At 44.8% G+C, this 17,986-nt stretch overlaps 1 protein-coding gene across 1 annotated transcript in view; it reads right to left on the bottom strand.

Annotated features, from left to right (window-relative positions):
* EPHA5 (EPH receptor A5) overlaps nucleotides 1–12,865 on the bottom strand; it is a 193,939-nt gene extending 181,074 nt beyond the window's left edge. The window contains exon 1 of the mRNA XM_058420826.1: nucleotides 12,799–12,865. The gene's annotated coding sequence lies outside the window, so the exon portion shown is untranslated. The remainder of the gene's footprint in view (nucleotides 1–12,798) is intronic.
* Nucleotides 12,866–17,986: the final 5,121 nt, after the last annotated feature.

Below are 17,986 nucleotides of genomic sequence, written 5' to 3'. Positions count from 1 at the left end.
CTACATTGTACAACTTAATTAAAAGTTGTCCTGGAGATGCTACTAATGAATGTAATTAGATGCTATGTTTGATGTCACAAGCTTCTTCATGACATGCTAATTAAGGGAAAAGCAAAAAAAAAGCGCTTTATTCGAACATCAGATCACAAAAAGAACATGATACCACTAAATATTGTATTATCTTTCTATCAATGACAATTTTTAAATTGCTGTTATTAACTTCAAATTCAAAATAATTTTCTGCATATCAAAAGATAATACAGCCCATTCAACTCTTAAGTCAAGTCAGGGGGAATTTTCTGACTAGTGAGTCAGCTAGCAGAGATGAATACTAAATCTCCAGCTAGAAAAGACTCGATTCCTCTCGTATGCTCTCACATTCTGCATAGAGCAAAATAAACAGGATGGAATACATTCACCTTTTGACAGGCACCACGCAGTAACTCAAAACCCATGTGCCAGGAAGGCGAAAGTGAGAAGTGACTTGAGGCTGTCCCTGGGTCTGGGCTGCCGTGGCGACCAGAGGGGCTCCCAGCACAGCTCAGACAGCCCTGAGGGGCTGCCAGGCACAGCAGACACAGACTGCCCCATAAGCATCTGCTCAGGGCTGCTTTCACACAGCAGCATCTGAATCACTGCACTGCATCGATCTGCTCTGAGGAGTAAATTTAGCCAGTAACCTAAACCACCCCCAAGGACAGAGGTGTTTTGCTTTGAGAAGCCCCAAAATTTTAGTATATAAGCACAAATTATCTCTTGCTGCGTCAAGATACAAGGTGTTTGCATCTTCCCCACTGGCACCCTCCCCAGTCACTTCCAGTACGTTTGTCCTTTACTTGCATCATTTATTTCCAGGTCACTACCCCACCCCAAAGCAGCCTTAAAACAGGGCCCCAGCATCCCCCACTCCAAGGAGGGGGTGTCTCCTCCAACAGCCCAGGTGCAGGAGTTCCCCGTGGTGCGACACATACTTTGGGGATGCTCTCTCAGGCAGCCCTCCCATCCTGCACTGCCAGAGAGGTCACTGGAACACACACCAGTCCCACTACACCAGCCCAGACTGGCTCAGCACTGCCTCTCTTCCCATCACTTTCCAGCCTTCCAGGAACATCACTTTTGCTGAAATGGTTTTTATTTAAAAAAACCAAAACAAAACAACAAAAAAAAAAACCCAAATCAAACAAACAAAAAACCAAACCAAAACAAACAAAACAAACCAACCAAAAATCACCAAAACAAACAAACTAATTGGCCAGGCTGGAGAAGAATCGGTGAGCAAGCAGCAGGTAAAATAGACACCTGGAACAGAGGAGAACAGGAACAGAACCAGAACCAGTTCTTCCCTGTTTGACCCGTGATGACTGTCAGCATGTATTTGGCTGTGGCTGTTTAATAACCAAGCAATCCAAACACTCAGGGCACCAAAGGAGGTAATTCAGGAACACCTCCAGCTATGTGTGCAAGGCTTCCCTACTTGAACAGGTCTAGTGCCAGCTCCTGTGTAGCTGGTGACTCGTGGACTCTCCCCAGCACTGTCCACTCCACGGGCATAACCCAGAGCTGTACTCAGGAACACTTGGGATACTGCAGAATAACTCTGCTGAAAAAAAAACCAAAACCCTCTTCAGAAATTACCATCAACTCTGCTTGGCCCACACTCTTAAAAGGCTCCAAAATAACCAAAGTAATTTATTCCCACTTCCTTTCTCCTCAGCACTAGCTACCTTTATCTGAACAAAAAAGCAAGAAACCTCAGACCCCATAAGCACACACTTAGCACCTGTATCTTTGCCAGTGAACTTGGAAGATAATATATTTTTTGCTCATCTCCACCATCAGTGCATCCATCCCACAAGCCCTAATTATTTCTAATGCTCAGTCAAGGGGAACACAAAACCACACAGATCTATATCATCATTAACTTCCATGCCTTCAGGGTAGGATAAATGATGATTAAGTCTAAAGTCATACCACAGCCCCTTTTTTTTTATACAGAATAATAGCCTGGGGAGTTTGCATACACTCTTGTTCTCAGACAGGCTGGTTACTACAGGTGGGCAATCAAGTTAGAGTAAAAACAGACGTGATCTAAACCTTTGACCTGAACTCTAGCTGGTGAATTAATAGTGGTTTTTCACTTGGGAATCTCTGTGAGGGAGACTGGATATAGCTTTTTACTCAGATGTCCTTGTCATGGTCATACAACTGGCATTTAGCAGCTTAACCATGGCTACACAGGGACCTGGCACATGAAATGCCAGGGCTGATGGCATTCAACATTGACCTAAACCAACATCCACAGCACAGCTCCTCACCTGGCACAGCCACCTAAAACGTGTGGCAGCAGTAGCTTGCCCAGGAGAAAGCAGGACAGGCCTGTCATGATGGTACAATGCCTGAGGCAGAAGCCACCAATTCATGGATTCTTTTGACCACACCACTGAAGTGAGATGGACTGGAGCATCTGGATGGACTCCTCTGCTCTGGACTGGAGCAGGAACATCTGGAGCATCTTTTTTTTTCTTCACTACAAAATCAAATGGAAAAAAAAAAAAACAACCAACACACCCCCCAAAAAAAACACCACAAAAAAACCACACACTAAAAATCAAAAATGCCCCACCAACATTCTAGAATATTGAGTACTTCTGATCCTAAAAGCTACACTTCCTCCTGCTATTTGAATATAATATCTAAAGATCTTCCAGGAAATCCTTCATTGTTTACACCAGGGCAAAGTCTCTGTAGGCACATAGAAACAAAACTCTTCAGAGTTGCCATGGTCTTGGAGCTGATTTCCAATAAATCATACACTAGAATAATCCTGCTCTTCAGAAGCACCATTTGCAAGCTAAGTTTACCACAAGGCATCCTCTACCAAAGTATACCCTAACTAAGAGCTCTAGAATAGGCAAAATGGTTGGGATAGCAAAAGCTGATGGAATTTACACCATGATTAAGCCATATGTAAAGCCATGAGAATCTCTTTTTATTTTATTTCACTGAAATATACCTGAAACAGGAGGGAAAGAAAATCCTCTTTCACCCTAAACCCCATTTTCCATCACAAAGCAAACAGAAGTAAAGAAACCTTCCTTAAAGCTTACATAAATATTTCAAAACATCGCATTATTTCTAAAGTAGCACATTTCTAAACATCACTTAAATAAAAACGTGTTAACAACTGAAGGAAGACTCTCCTTTAATAAAACTTGTTACAAACTGAACAGGAATCTGAACATTATTTTTGGTAGCCTGAAGCTGAAGCCCATTATGAAAGAAGGAGCAGTCATGTTCCTACATCCTCCTCCGGGCTCCTCCTGCAGCTCCTGGCCCCCTTGGCACACACACTGCAGGACATGATGTAGCTCCAACCTTTCCATAGGTGGTCAGGGTGGCCCCAGCTCTGACCCAACCCTCACAGCTCGTGGGAACAGTTACATTTAAAGGACTTGTGAGAAACCTCTCGCAGGAACACTCACTGACAATTAAGTATGAGGCGAAATGCTCTGCTGGATGGGGGTCAAGGTGCAGGACAAGATGCGACAGCAGCGCTTTGCACTTCATCAGAAGGTCTCCTGAACAGCATCACACTTTCCACCAAGCTTTACTCCCCTCTACCCAAAGGAGGAGGCATAGCTGCCAAAACATCACTAACAGAGCTGGTTTCTCCTTACAATGCATACATCCCCATCCTTCCTCCAGTACTTCCAAGGGTCATTGCACTACCAAGACACATGGACAGCAGACAAATCATCATCGTCATCACAGTGAGTCAAAGTTTTCCTGCTTCTTAAATCTTCACTGATTTTATTGCAGTTAATTCATTTTCCAACAGTTTTCATTGTTGTGCCAAGTGTTTCTTTAGAAAGTACATATCCAAGGTACTCCAACACGTGACAGTCAAAAATAACCCAAGAAAGCAAAAACAAATGAAAAAAAATTGAACTCTCAAAAGGAAACAAGGTCGTCAGGGAGTAGATGCCTTGAATTAATTAGCTACATTGATTAGGGACAAAACACACAGAGGCAAGAACCTCCGAAATGTTTCCATCAGTGGAAACAAGTTACATCAGTGTGCAAGCTATAACAGAACCTATTATTTATAGCCCACTGAGGAGGAAAGTATACACTACTTAATGAACTTGCAAACTAATATTAACTGCAGATTTATATTTTATTATGTTGGCTTCGTTCTGGTTCAAGTTATCATGATTCTGTTTTATAGCAAGAGCCAAAATGCTTGAATCTGCATCACAGATTCATAGGTTTTTAAGGCCAGATGGACAACTGCAATCATAACATCAACAAGAGAATTTAATCCAGTAATTTCTGCATTACATCTGTAATTTGCTTGAACACACACTCTTTACAAGGGAATGATGCTGCCCTTTGACAAAGTTCTTCAGGTTGGCTGCATTTTTTCCCCACAGGCACAGAACCAGCTGTAGCACCACGGAGATAGACCCAAAGCTCACTTCGATAACCAGACCCACTGAAACAACCGGAAAAGTGCTGAGTCTTTCCTTACAAAAATTTCCAGCCAAAACAAGAGGTAGCCATTTGTTCTTCCCACCATACATCACTTAAAGGAAGAAAGTGGTTGGATTAGCCTGGCACCAAAGTGGCGTCAAAGCCTGGAAACTTAAAAAATTCCAGTAATGGTTTGCTTTTCTTTAATGGTAAGCAATCCTATTCCCACCAAAATCACCATTTAACTGAAAAGGGTTTATTCACTGCGAAGAAAGCCAGGAAAATGCTTCCATTCTCCCTCATAAAATTCACTAGAAACAACACTGTACCAACACAACAGCAGATTTCTGAGCTGGCTGCAGCACCACTTTTTTTTGGGTAACCATCTGGGCAAGTATCACTTTACCACTAAGAAAGAAAAAGAAGCTTCCACTGAATGCAACACGCAACCAGCACCTGCAACCTGACAACCAGCCTGCATGGAGAAAGAATCTGCAGTGCTTCCCTGCGGATCAGGGCCTCCAACCACTGTCAAGGCATCTGCAAGCCATTGAAGGAGGCAGTTTCTTCAAGACCCTTCTTAGAGCTATCACCTTAGCATGCACGCACACAGTCAAGCCCAATGCTAGCACCCCAACAGCTTCTCAGTGCAATCAAAACACCTGCTAGCAGGGCTGAGATGAAATCTCACCTTCTTCCCAAAATTAACAACTAAAAGCAATAAGGTCTCTCTACTCCTAAAAGTTGTCCTAAAAGACATTGTGATCAAATAATGTTATGCAGATGACTAAACTGAAGAAATCTGGCAGAGATACATCCAGGCTTGGCAAGGCTGTCAGCTTTCACTACCAGTGGACTTGCAAGGTCTCACTGTCCACCACCAATAAAACCTTCCTGTTGACAATAATGACCACTCTGCTGCCACTGAATTCATTCAAGTAGAAAGTAAAAGGAACTGACATAATGCTTAGCAAGCATTTGGGAGAAAAAAAAATTGTTTAAAATTATCTATTGGCTTTGCAGGGGGGTTGACAGTTTATCCCTTCTATCTCTGTTGGGGGAAGAGGGTGGAGGTTGCTAGTGGGAACAGCACATTGTCAACACATTTTAATAAGAAATTGCTTTTGAATATTAGTGAAGCAATGATGGATAGGCAAAAATCACTGGGTTTTTTCAGAAATTATCCTACAAAAGCAAGTTTGCAGATAATTTCCCCAAGTAGCTTCACTGTTCTGGGACATGCAAAACAGCTTAAGTGATACAAGTCCACGCAGAAGCACCAAGAAATGCTCAATACTGATGCTGAATAATTCATTTTCTCTCAGGTGTTTCTCTATCCCCTCTGGGAATTACAAAATTTAGACTGTTGCTCTGATCTCTTTCTAACAGGAAGCGATCCAGGTTAGAGACCTGAGCAGTTAACTTCCTGGCAAAACACTTCAATACTGCCCACTGCACCAAAACGACATGAAAGCCTGCAAGTCCAGGGTTCTATCCTCTCTCCTACATGATACTTCTTCAATACTTGCTACACAGCTACCTGCTACCTCCTCTCTTCAATACCTGCTACACCACCACCTAAACCTAGGAGCTCTCAGCTTGAGGGTACTGTTTCTTCTCCAGGCACATCCCCAAGGCACAGTGGGAACTGATGCTCAGGAGCTTGCCAGTGGGAAGACAAAGAGCAGGAATCCCCTTCATCCTCAGGGATGCCAGATCAGCTCACAGGTGTATTCTCAGATCTGCTGTCATTGTACATGCTGTATCACCTTCTCCAGGAGCCATCGCTCAACCTTCCAGCCAGTGGTCACTTGAGCCACTCTACTTGGTCAGTCCTCCTAATATTCCTGCTGCACCACTCAAATACCAGGGAAGAAGGAGAGATAAGGAGCATGTTTTCCTACCAACACCCCCCCCCCCCAGTGAAGCAGCATGCACTGAATGTTCCCATGGCAATTATCCTGGCCCAAGGCATCTTCAGCCCTCTCTGCAAGGCAGAAGCAGGAAGGCTGTGCTCATCCACACAGCCCAGGAGGGCAGCCTGCAGCTCCCAGCACCCTTGTCCACAGCAGGCAATATGCTCTGCATCTCTGCAAACAGCCACCCACCCATCAGCTACCACAGCCAGCAGCAGTCGGGTGCTGAGAATCCCAGTGCTCACACCTCCAGCTCTGGAGCAGCTTCCTTGCTGGGGACAGGGATAATTGCTTTCCACCTCCAAAAGGATAAGTGCATTAAACCTTTGGAGAGGTTCAGATAATGCACTGACCAAAGCCATAGTAAATACCAAAACTGAGACTGTAAGAGATATAATAGGTCAAAGAGACAACTCAAAGGGTAGCAGATCCCTAGAGAGAACTAAGCTACTGAAGGCCAGCGCTCAGGTTTGCCAATACAGCTGGCTGGGAAAGCAACTGGGGCAGCAAACGCTTTCACCTGTCACCTCAATGTCCAGCTAGTCACAGAGCAGAGTGAGGGACAGGCACAACGTGAACACAAAGGACAATCCAGCCCTCCGTTCTGCCTGTGCCAAAAAACAGGTACATTTTAAGAATAAAATATATTTTCAAAGGAAAAGAAAGAATTCTCTACAAGCTTTTTAAATACACAGCAATTTTTCTAGCAGAGATCAAAGAAAATCAGTTTAGTGAAGAGAAAGTAGGAAAAAAAAACTTGTTCATTCCAATGAAATAATTAACACAGCAGTTCTGCAGCATTCTCTCAGTAAAGAAAAATACCCAGTTCAAGTCCATCCTGGCTGAAATGAGGCCCCATCTCTCAGCAGCACTTATGGTCCCTGAACTGCACTTGTGACAGATTTCAATTCTGCGTTTACATGGTTTACAATAAGAACAACATTATTTTTAAATCATTTTTAATGGACAGTAGAAGGTTGAGTACCTACTGAAGAGCTGAGTGAATACTCTTTCCTCCACAGAAGCAAGCACTTAACTAAGAAATTCAGTGCTTTTACAAAGTGACGAACCTGTGTGCCTCTGGGGTTTCTCTCATTTCAGCCTCATTCCATATACAGATTTCAATATATTCCTAAAGAGAAGTGAGAATTTTTTTTTTTTTTTTAATTTTTATTTTGGGGCAAGGCCTTATTTCCCTGATATCCCTGAGCAATGTTTAAAGCTCATCTCTACTCAAGTATATGCATACCTTCACACCTCTAGGAATGGACCACTAGAAATGTAGCTCCAAGTCAGAAAGGCTGGGGGATCGAACAGACCCATGTCAACTCAAGACCCTAAAGCCAACGGGCCCAACACCATCACTAAGCTGAACTAATTCAGATGGACTCTCCCAGGTCAAGGACTCTGAGCTTGCTCAGCACATGCTAGACACCACGATTCCTGCAGAAGCAGCATGGAAATCCTTGGAACAATAAAGCATAAAACCAGCAAGAACAGAACGCAGGGCATCACATCATAAGTTGTCCTACCTTTTCAACTTCTGCCAGATTTTATGAAATCCTGCTCACCACCCGTGCCTCCCTCAAGCCTGCTGCAAAAAAAGCTTTGTATTTTTTAGTGCAAAGAATAAACATTTCACCATGGGCAAGGTTTTGTTTTCTTATTTATAAGGAAGAGACCAGCAGACATGGAACTGGACTGTATACTGGAGCTAAAAAGTGAGGCAATGGTGGGAGAAGTAAGAGTGGAGGGGGGGAAGAACCTGTCACACAAGCCCACTAACTTCCCTTCCTTCCATGGTAGCTGTCAGTTAACCCCTCTGTATACTGATGTGCAAATAGCTACTTTATGCATTGAACTATAGCATCAGCATTTACCACTTACAAGCAGTCAGTTACTGTCTGAGACAGGTTGCTTGTTTTCTACTATTTATCACAATTTTTAAGATAAGCTTTGAAAGGAAACAGGAACTATCTTGGAGTCAATCTTTGCTATTGTTTATTTCCCTTTTTAAAACGTGTCATTAGGCAGCAATGCTTTTAGTCATATACTTAAAAGTGCTGAGTTTCAAATGTTGTTTTACTGTCAAAAGGATAGTAGTTCCATTTTAAAGCCATGACTGAGTCATTCTAAACCTCTTGAAAAGCCATAAATCACACATCAGACAGATCCCAAAAAGACCATTAGACATGAGCTGTCTTTCTTCATACCAGTAATTCCACTGCAGTAAATTTAAAAGTTAATGGGACTGCTCCAGTGAGTAAAATAAACACATGGCACTGAGGTTATGCTCTGCTCTCATGGAAAGCATACAGGGAACCATTCCAATACACCAAATACAGAACTGATAACTCCTTAAAGCCTCCTTAAGGCACTGTGAGCACACTGAAATGTGTCCAGACTTACCTGTTCTGCATTCACAAGGCATATGCATGCTAGCAGCACTCAACATCCACAGCATTACACAAAATGGTATAGTTGTGTGAATGCATGACTTGCTAAGCCAAGCCACTAAGTGCAATCTAATAAGCAGAATGTTCTGATGGTGTGTGTTTTTATCTGAAGCATTAGACTAATTTAAATACATTGATATGAAAATTAAGACTATTTTCCCCACCTGCTTTTACTACACAACAACAACAAAAACTTCCTGAAAAAGACTTCATTCACTAATTAAAGATAAACATTGTGATATTATAGCTAAATATGCATTTATCCAGTGCGCTGTGACACAGAAATTATATACCACTATGAGACAACACATACACACACACAAGTCAACACACTGAGAACAGGTAGCTCATTTCAGGCTCTGGCATGAATAATTTGCAAATTACAACCTTCCTTTATTTTTGCCAACACCAGACCCACCCCTTTAATTGTAGTCATTTATTCATTCATTCAAATAAAAAAAGGATACATTGAGATAAAGCAAGCTTCAAAAAACCCTGAAAGACTTAAGAGGGAAAACAGGAGTTCATAGAAAACAATATTATCCTTCTAGTCTTAAAACAAGTATAACACACTCCAAAGATCCATTTTGTCTCTCACCTTTGTCTGTTTAAGACAATGTCATTCTTTCAAACTGCATTTCTTTTGATTTGCCTAACAGTACACTTTATTGTTGAGCACTGCCTCATCAGCACTTCTGCTGAAAAGCCCTAAAATGAAATATACTTTGTGTTTAATTACAATTATGTAAATATCTCGTGGAATTACTTTGTTACAAGCAATCAGATAGAATGCATTCCATTATTTTAACAATTTGTCCACATGACACTTTTTAAGGTCATCTAAGTGACGACCAAATGTGATCTGCAAACCGCTTCAAATCACCAGGCGATGCGTAACAAATCATATAATTTAGGGTGAAGGGGGGAGCCTTCAACCAAATCCGTCATTTATTGTGTTTCACATAAATAATTTATACAAGCCACTTCCCAAACCCTAGTACTTACAACAGAAAGATTTAAAACACATGCATTTTTAAACCAAAGGCAGTTCAGGAAGCCCAGTCACATATTGCAGGGCTGCCTCTCGGACCCTATTATCATAGGGAATGCATTTTAAAGCAATAATGCACTTCTGGAATACCAGCAATTCACAAAATTTTGCAATACCTTCAGGGTACTTTTTGGAATATTTTCATAGGGACTGATTTCTGAATTTTTAAGATTACTCAAAGCAAAAAGCAAGTATCTGGTTTGACAGTGAACTCTGCTAAAGAGTTAAAAATAATGCCTAAACAACACTTGAAAATGCATGAAATAGCGTTGAGCCTTCATCTTTCACTACTTGTTTTGCTTTAACATATAAACTGGGGAAAGGTGATTAAAATAAAAATCTGTTTTATTTTGCTATTACAGGAAAGGCTGGAGAAAAATAAATTATTTTTCCTAATGTATATCCTTCAATCCATTTTGGAGATGTCTATGAAGGTGACCAGATTTGTGATAGAGGCTGGGCACTCAGTACTCCTCCATAAAAATGGCAGGAGCTTCTGAAGCTCAGCTGCCCACGCAAAAAACTACTTCAATGATAAGGAACGAAAACAATGAATTTACTTTTTCCCCCCTCTCTGAATCATAACCTAGATTTTTAAAGCATTTTCCCTTAAGTTCCCTCCAGTAGAGGGTAAAATAGAACGTCACATACTGTGAATTGTTAACTGGATGTATTTTATCCCATGAAGTCATTGTGGGTTACAATAAGGTTTGGAGAAACAAAAATATATATGCAGCGTAAAGAAAAAAAACTATTCCGAGAATCTGTCATCATCTATGCAACCACCTATGTGCTCCATGCCTACACAGCACAGGGGATCAGCTAGTTGCTTAACCACGCTGAGTAGGATGAGTGATAATAAATTTAAAAAAAAAATCCAAAAAAACCCCAGAAAACCCAACACCACCAACTTTTGAAAACATTATTCACCAGTCTAAGATGGCTACTTCCATCTCAGCAAAAGTAAAGTTCCCAACCAGCCCAAGAACTAACCCCAGGGGAGAAGCTCTCTCATCAGAGCCCAGAAGCAGCCAAACGAACTTTTCAAACCCAAACTGGTGACAAGTGCCAACCCGCACGCAGCCAGGCAGGTGGGCTTCAGTGCCCCGGCTTTCCCATGCGCCGGGCTCCACACACTGCAGGGCGAGCCGCTCCCAGGCACGGAGCTGCTCCGTAGCAAATGGCAAAGGAGACAAGCCGCGAGAAGCACTTGTCAAATAACGCTTGTTTACAAATAAATCTCCTCGCAGTGCAGGACAGCACTTACTGAATAAAGTTCAGGTCCACAGTCAGACCCCTCCTAGCAGCAGCCTTTTAGCTTTGCATTTACTGAAGAGATGGAAATTAAAGAGCAGCAGTCAGAAAAGTAAGCACCACAGACACCATGAAGGAAGCATTCACACTGCTCATCATTACTGTAATATTCCTCTGCAACCTTCCCTGTAAAGATGCCACTAAACCCATTTGCTAGGCAGCTTCATTAATCCTCTCCAGTAGTTTCCTATCGTGTAAAAGTCCTATTCTGCAGCTGCCTGTTCACGCAGAGACACCTCTGTGCTCGGCAAACGGTCCCATTGACTCAGTCAGTAACATCCAGCTTTTCTGAGACCTGGCAAGGATGACTGAGACGGGGCTCAGAGCATCTGCTGGTCTCCCAGCACGGTATCATGGCAGACTGGCTCACACAGGACAGCATGCTTCCTAAAAGGAAAGTGAGTAACAGGGAAAGCCCTTCTAAATCAGACCTGCCATCTCAACAGCATTGCTCCCATGGGTGAAATCATCTGAAATTGCATGCGGGCAGAAGGATTGGGCCCTCTGTTATCTAACCAAGGCAAAGCCAAACCATTTAAATCATCTCCCAAACCAGTGTGCTTCCTGAACATTTGGTATCTTTGCACACAGAGGAACAGCATTCCTCCCTTCCTCTGCACTTTTTTTTTTTTTTCTAAGAAAACTGCAATTCACATTATTCTCGCTCTCGAAAATAAATTACAGCTAGCTGGTTACCTCAGGCCACATCTTTGAAATTCTGGTACGGTTTTCCTTTACCAACCCCTGCATACCTCCTCCTCCTTTTAAAGGAGTTTCACAAATAATTACGGTGCATCACGACGCCAGCCTGCTTCGAGCCGCTGGCATCCCCTGCAGATGCTGAACTTCTCCACCCATTGCTTTCACATTATAGCCTGCCCGCAGATCCAAAAATACTAGAAAACCCCAAGCAGCGCCCACACCACGCAGGGAGTAAAAATCCCAGTCCAATTTCAAAGACTGGAAGCATCCCGCTAAACAAGAAGCCTGGACGCGTTTCTGGCCACTGGCCTCACAGAGATCAAAAGATATAAAAGAATCCGTCCCCAGCGGCCGCGCTCCGCTGCGGGTTACACACACCGCCACCGCCGCGGCTTCCTCTCCTTTTTATACGTGTATTTCAAGCCACGAAGTAAGCGCACTGCGGCCGGGGCTTGCACGGCTCCGCACCGGGAGCCTCCCGTGCCCTGCCGAGTGCCGGCGGGTCCCGCCAGAGCCCCGGCCCGTGCGGACCGCCCCAGCGCACCTGTGCCCCTCCCGGGGCGAGCCGGGCCGGCACCCGCCCCGCACACATCCATCCCCCCGCGAAAAGGGAACACCCGCTGCCGAAGGCGCCCGTGCCCAGGCATCTGTGCACACCCACCCGTGCCAGCCCGCCCGCGGCCACCGCCGCCTCCCTTCGCCGGGAGCCCCTCGCCCCATCGGCGGTACCACCCGCATCCCCGCCGCGGCATCCGCCTTCCCGCGGGCAGAGCCCGTCTCCACCTCCCCACAAAATGTCCCAAAATTGAATCCGCCGAGTCTGACGCCCGGCACCGCTCCCGGGTGGGCGCTGCCCCGACGGCCCGGCCGCCCCGTCCCCGCTCACCCTCGCTGCCGGGGCTGGCCCGCAGGCTCCGGAGCGCGGCGCAGAGCAGCAGCGGCAGGAGGCACGTCCGACCGGGAGCCGGCGCCCCGGCGCGGCCGGCCCGGCCGCCGGTGCCCCGCGGCCCCATCCCGCCGCCGCTCAGCGCATGGGGCGGCGGCTCCCCCCCAGCGCTGCCCGCTCGGGTCGGCTCGGGACGGGACGGGGCGGGCTGGCAGCGCGGATGCGCTCGCTCCCCTCCGCTCCCGTCCAGCCGCCGACGCGACTGGGGAGCCAGGGGCGGGGATGGGGAGGTGGCCCCGCGCCGCCGCGGAGACGCCCCCGACGGGGCGGACCCGCCGCCGTCGCCACGGTGCGCGGGGGACGGCGCCTCCCGCGCCTCCCGGAGCCCGCGGAGCAGCGGGCATCGCGCCGCGACCGTCCGCCCTGAGGGAAACCCCCGGCGGCACCGCGATGGCCGTGCGAGGGAGCGGGCGGCAGCGCCGTCCCTGCGAGCCGCACATCGAGCCCGCTCGGGGCGACGGGGAGCGCCAGATCTCCCACGGCAGCCGCGGGTCACGGTGCCGAAACCTACACACGCACAACCCCAGCCCAGAGCCGGGGAAGCCGCGATCTCGCAAGGCTGGCAAGCCTGAGAAGAGGGCTCACCCCCTCCCCCCCCCTCCCCGCCCCCCCGGCCAGGTAAGCAAAAGTGCCACAAATCCCGTAATGGAACCGATGGAAAGATGAGTTTCAGGTGTATTTTACCCGAAGTCACCACCAGAGCACAGCTCGGAATCCAGCTCAACTAGTATCAGAGAATCACAGAATCTGATGACTTGGAAGAGACCCGCAAGGATAATCAAGTCCAACTCCTAGCCCTGCATAGGACCATTCCCGAGAATCACGCTATGTGCCCGAGAGTATTGTTCAAATACTTTTACGCTGAGATGTTTTTACCTCTCAGAACCCTACTTATCACCAAGGCCATCTCCCTAAAAAAAAAAAAAAAAAAAAAAAAAGAAAATCTCCAAAAGAAATTAATTCTGGGAGGTTTACTCACTCACAATTCTTCCTCGCTCGAGGAAACTTCTTCCAGATGAGCCATTAAAGACCAAACCCAGCCTTGCAGGTGCATAAGCAGTAAGTCAAGGTTAACCAGAGCCCTGCTCACCTCGTGCTGCCTCCTTCATTTTGCCCCTGGTGATTTTATATTATAAAAAGGTTAACCAAAGGTTGGGCACCTGCAAAAGGCTCTCTCTCCAAGGTGCAACGTTCAGGACAAGGGTTCCAATCAAGTTGCAATTAAAAATATACAATCTGCAAAGCCAGTTTGAAGAGGACAAGTAGTTTTCAGCTGGGGAACTTCAGAAACCTAGCTCTCTACACTGACATTACTCATCTTTTATTCCTTATTAGCTGGACAGTGGGTTTCTCTGTCTCTTTAAACTATATGTACACCTCTGCCACTTCCATAAACATTGTCCTAAGCTGTTCACGTATATTTTCGAAAGTGTTGGCTCCTCTTACAAGAGGATTTTCTACCTCAAGCTATTCAGCATTTTTACTGCCACCAGGAGGACAAGGCAAGGACTGTTACTTTACATGAGGCACAACCGTAGAGTTGCCGGCCAGATGTAAAGTGTAGCATGCATCTTTTCACAGTACTGCCTCAGATCATCACTATTTGAATACCCTCTCAGTCCGAAGTTCAAAAGGACGTTTGCTATCACAGTACCCCTCAAAATGGCACATGACTGGATTCTCAGCTGGAATAAATCACAGCTGAGAATGTCTGACCCCAGCCCTGCATCAGATTAAGGAGGGAAATAGCACCATGGGATACAGTAATTTTTTAGGGATTTCCCATCTGTAAAAGCAATGGTAAGTTTTGCCATCCAGAAATCAGGGCAATGCAGGGGAAAAAAAAAAAAAAAAAAAAAAAAAAAAAAGACATCAGAAACAACACCTTGCTAGCATAGTAAAAAGGATCAGATGGCAAAGAACAAGTAAAACGGCAAGCTGGATGGGCACCTCTGCTGGCCGAGGGGCAAGGCTGCTGTAGCTAGACAAGTCTCTAACAGAATCTCATGTCAAATTGCTGTGTGCTCCCATTTACAATGCTGTTTGACAGTCACTAACTGCTGTTTGGATTGCCAGACTTATAATTTAGAGGCATTTCAGATGATATGTTAGTGACATCTTAATTTTCTAGGAAACACTGAGATGAGCTTCATATGATTCATAAGCTATTTAAGAATAGCCACCATGCTCTAGGATTCATTCTAGCTGCCTCTATTTTTCCTACAGGAAGTAAGCTCCTAGTCCATGACATTTGTTTTGTTCCCCACCCTGACTGTGGTGCAGCAAGAGTATCCCACCTCATCTCACTGGATGTCATTCAGTACTGATAAAAAAGGAAATGCTGCCTTACAAAGGATGTATTGCCTTGTTCCCAAATGCAGGGTATTGCAATTTTATGCACCTTATAATGAATCCTACCTGGTGGAGTCTCAGTCTTCTAAGACTCTCCTCCTGGTTTTGCCACCAACCTCATTAGTAATCTGCAGCAGGCAACTCCCCCCCTGGATTTTGTCTCATCAGTGCACCCAGCAGGCTCCTAAAGAAAGGACAGAAATTCTAGCAAAGTGCTGCAGCATCCCAGGTAGCCTTGATGGGTAATCAGAGAGAAGCTGGACAATCTGATGGGATCCCATCAGAGAGTATATCTTCTATTGCTTTGAGCAAATTCACTGTAGAAATCACAAGGAGTTGGTCACCTGGCAAAGTATTCAAGAACCTAAACCATCTCAGAATCATGCCATTTCTCCCCATATCCGGTCTATATTTTGTCTTAGTTTCAAATTTTTCTTTCTGCATCTCATTAACTTTTTTTCCTGCTCCTTACGTTTGTGGTTTTTTTCACCTATGCAAACAGCATTTCCCTCTTAATCATCACCCAATTAAGAGCTACATTTCATCCTCTATATCTTTTTCTCATGAGTCATTCCTGTAGAGTGATAGTAATGCTGTTATACTACAAAGTCCCTCCAGTTTTCCCAACATCTCCATCATAACATTTTGCTCAGAAGTGTAATCATACTACTGCCATAATAAACAACTGTCTCTAAAATGCTTTTGAATATAGTGTCTAAAACAGAAATGACAGCTTTGCTCTGTGTAACTTGCCGCTTCATATCTAATTTGCTGTCAGCTATTACATGTGTTTTAAACTATTTATTAAACCAGACATCTTCGGCGTTAGTGCATCTCCGATTATTTCACTTAGATATGCAAAAGCCTTTTTTTCCAAGTTTAATTTCTCTCCTGTGTAGGTAGGTCCCCTCATATAATTTCTGTGTTCTGACTGGCTTCTAATTCTGCATTTCCAATTCATTTCATTAGCGTGCTGTTTATCCTATCATCAACAGGATACACTTGAAAAATAAATGAGTCTATCCTTCAGATTATTTCAGCAAGCAAAAACTGCCAGCCAAGTCTATTCCCTGTATCATTATCCTTTACTGAAGTGTAAGGGGCAAAATACTTATTGCATCTCCATATTCAACAGGGCCTTCATTTGAGAAAAGATTCAATTTCATACTTTAAATTTAAGCGTAAACAGTCCCACTAAAGCCAAGTCTTCATTGCAACAATGGAATAGAAGACCCACTGTAATGTGACAAACTGTTTAATTAGTTAGGTGAATAAGCATTTCCATTTTCCTTTGAGAAGACCTTTTCTTTCAAGAGTCAGAGAAAATAATACCTTTAAAGAATACCCTTAATGAAATATAGTAATTTGGGGGTTTTGTTTTTTTGTTTTGTTTTTCCCCACAAGCCCTTTGAAACAGAAGAATCACCTTCTGTTCAAAAACTAGATGCATATTAAAAGAAAAAGCAATCCAGGAACAGCTAAGCAGCTTTGCATAGTAGATATATTTGGATTAGTACCATGACTGCAACTACAATTTGAGCACAAAATGGCTGTTGTTCAACACACACCACAGCAGCCTTTTCAGGCTGCAGACAGCAATAGTCAGAGCCCCAGTGGACAACAGACAAATCAGTGCCAGGAGCCAGCGGGGACAGGAATGTTCCAGAGCCAGTGCAGGTGGGCCACCGCTTGGCCAGAGGAGGTATGTCTGTGACTGCACCCCTCGGGCTGCTGAAATCCTCACACTGCAGTGCGGAGAAAGATGCTCACCAACAAACTGGTAATTTGCATGAAGGAAAATGAGCAAGTGGTAAATAAAGCATTGCCTGTGCGAGTTCACAACCCAGTCACTTGCATGGTCTCAGCACCAATTTATCTTTTGCCACCTCCACAAGACACGGGAGCTATTGGCAACTGTGCACTAAGGAAAATCTGCTCACTTCATTTACAGCCTGAAATTAGATCCAAACCCGTGAAAATACATGGGAAAAACATGGGAATATTTGTTTCAGTCAGAAAAGGCTTGGAGAAAGCATGACATTTCAGCCTGGCATTTCCTTTTGGAGTGCTCTATCACCCGCCCTCGGCCCTGATAGGAGCCCTTCCAAAAGCCCGTGGCGTGGCAGCTCACTCTCCCCTTTGCAAATGCTGTGTCAGTGCTTCCCCTCCCACTGCCTCACAGTGACCCCATGGAGCCAGATCTCAGGTGTCAGCAGGCCACTGCAGGCAGAGGAAGGTTCCCTGTCCCGGAGGGGACGGCGTATATCACTTCACATGCCAGTGTGGGTTAGACTGATCAGCAAAATAATCCGAGTCAGGTATGGAAATACACACTTGTGAGCACCAAGAGAGGCAGACACAGCTGGAACTGCTTGCAGCCCACTTGCTGCTTAGCAAGTATTGAGGTGTTTCTTTGCATCACACCAGAGGAGAGCATTAAAGGGAACAAATGAAATGGCTTTGCAGAGATTTATGGAGATTTTCTAATGCAGAAAGTGGAGCACAGGAGAAAGTGCAAAGGCTAATTTGATTACACCGTTAGCCCTGTATAAATTTAATAATGGACTTGCTTCCACATTTCTCATCATAACCTATTTACATGCATCCACTAACTGCAGTAGCTCTGCACCTCACACTCCTGAGCCAGTATTCCCAACCCACCCCTGTGAGGAAGAGGAGCATTTCTACTCCAGATAGACAGAAACAAAGGAGATGTTAAAGATTCAGATAGACATTACTGAATTGATTATGGCTTCTCTAGATTTGGAACAATGTT

This window comes from Hirundo rustica, chromosome 5 (assembly GCF_015227805.2).
Source record: "Hirundo rustica isolate bHirRus1 chromosome 5, bHirRus1.pri.v3, whole genome shotgun sequence".
NCBI classification, from domain to species: Eukaryota; Metazoa; Chordata; class Aves; order Passeriformes; family Hirundinidae; genus Hirundo; species Hirundo rustica.
The sequence above is the reverse complement of the archived record's forward strand: the minus strand, read 5'-3'. Positions and strand labels throughout refer to the sequence as shown.